We start from the raw sequence: 2,437 nt of genomic DNA, 5'->3' as shown, positions 1-2,437 counted from the left end.
AATATAATCACCAGAATTCTGAAAAAATAGAAGCTATGATGATAACAAGAACACAAACCAGAAAGCCTTGAAGACAGAGCCAAGTAACACTGCACCCCTAGAAGCTGGAAAGGATACAGATCGCTGTCAGAAGGAAAAGAGACCCATGACTCATGTTGTCTCTCAAATCCTGTCTCATGCCTTTGCATTTATGTCAAATCATAACTCTAGTAGGACATTGATATAGGTCCATGACCCAAGGAATCCCTAGTTGTATCTATATGATGTCTACAAAAGCCTCGGTTAGAAGACATAATGCTTCAAAGATGTGCTATTCTTCAGCATGCAATGTCATTTATGGCCGAGCAAGACATAGGGAGCAAGCCAGTAAGCAGCACCCTCCATAGCCTCTGATATAAACACACATATGTGTATATACACATATACATATATATGCACACACATTCCAAAAGGGAGAAATGGAGACATGGTAAGAAAATCCTAGACCAAAGCCAAGACCAAAACCCCCACCAGGCAACTCCAAACTATGTAGCTCTGTGTCTGATGTCAAACATGTCGGATAGCTCTGTTGACTACCCAACACTTCTGCCTTTGGGGGTGGATAACCCTCCCTGTCTGCAGCTCTTGCTGGTAGATGGCTCATGGCTCTGGCACCTCCAATATCCTGGTGTCTCCAATGCAGTCCAATGCAGTTTCCCTTTGACAGCTTTCTACAATGTTCTCTCAGGGCTTCCATACAGGGACTCAGCTGCCAAACACCTGGCCCCAGCAGCTCTCTGTAAGCACAGAGGAAGATTCCAGAGCCACTTTCCTTATGTATCTTTCATGATCCTAAACCCAGAAGCTGCTGCCATGTCCAGCTGCCCCCTTCTGAATCACATTTAGAGCAGCTTTCTTTGGTTTTTAGGACCAGACAGAGCCTCCTAAAGCATTTCTTTTTTACAGTTGGGAGTTTAGTTGAGGGTCTTACCCTGAGGGCGTAGCTCCCTTTACTCTGTTCTCATCAGGCCTCTCCTTAGCTCCTTCAACACAAGCATTGGTTACAATTTCCCAGGGCTCTTCTTTGCTCCAAAATATACATTTGGTATTTCTTGGGTCCAACTTTTAGACCTGCATAAATGTATTACCAGTAACCATGCAACAGAGCCAATATTCAGCTATCTTGAAATCTCTTCCAGCCATTAATCTGTTATTATTAAATATTTCCTTAGGTAGATTTTGAGGAGTAGGGCAGAAATCTGCCACACCGTTTGACAAAATACCACAAGAATGGTCTAATGGTTTGGATATGCTTGTCCCAGGCAGTGGCTCTATTAAAAGATATAACCATGTTGGAGTAGGTGTGTCACTGTGGGTGTGGGCTTTAATTCCCTCATCCTAGCTGCCTGGAAGCCAGTATTCTCCTGGTGGCTTTCAGAGGAAGATCTAGAACTCTCAGCTCCTCCTGCACCATGCCTGCCTGGATGCTGTAATGTTCCCACCTTGATGATAATGGACTGAATCTCTGAACCTGTAAGCCAGCCCAAATTAAATGTTGTTCTTATATAAGAGTTGCCTTGGTCATGGTGTCTGTTCACAGTAGTAAAACCCTAAGACAAATGGTCTCTAGCCCAGTTGCTAAAAATGTCTTCCTCTAAAATCTCTTAAGCTGGTTCTCTGTCTTCCACATTTCCCTCAGCGCTGTCCTGAGTTATTACCAAGATGGCCCTTTAGGCCCATTTAAAGGATTTAACCACTTTTCTAGTCTGAAGCTCCCAAGTCTTCCAAGTTCCACACCCAAACCAGTAAAGTCAGGTCCATCACAGCAATACCCCACTCCTGATTCCAAATTCTGTCTTTGGTTTGTTTTATTGATGTGATAAACAGCATGACCATAGACCATAGACACCATGCAACAGAGCCAATATTTGACTATCTTGAAATTTCCCCAAAAAAGTTAATTTGGGGCTGATTTAAAGGGTTAGAGTCCATGACTATGGTGGTAGGGTGTACACAAAATTCTCTATTTGGGGTTCTATTAGTGACCTCTTTAGACAATGGGGTTCTGACGACAGTGGAGAAAATGAACAGGAAGAAGGAAAAGGACACAGGAAAGATGGGTTGGACACCATCTTATTGGGTTTAAGGCTGACTCTCAAAGAGGAAACCCATACCTAGTAGTATAAACTCACTAAAAAGTCCATAGTGCAGAGAGTCACAGTCCTTAAGAGGGAACTTAATTCTGTCATTTATCTAAGTTGATGCAGCACCAAACCATCCACTGCAGTGAATGGAGAGGCTTATAGTTGCACAACTATAGCGCCTATACTGCAGGTGACCTCACCAGGTTCCAATGGATACTTCCAATGTAATGGTTACACTAGTAAGCCTGGTTGAACTAAATGAGTCATGAAATAAAAACAAATGTCATGAATCTGTGCAGGTAGACAGAATGGGC

This window comes from Grammomys surdaster, unplaced genomic scaffold, assembly GCF_004785775.1.
Source record: "Grammomys surdaster isolate TR1022 unplaced genomic scaffold, NIH_TR_1.0 126076, whole genome shotgun sequence".
NCBI classification, from domain to species: Eukaryota; Metazoa; Chordata; class Mammalia; order Rodentia; family Muridae; genus Grammomys; species Grammomys surdaster.
This window is presented reverse-complemented; position numbering follows the sequence as displayed.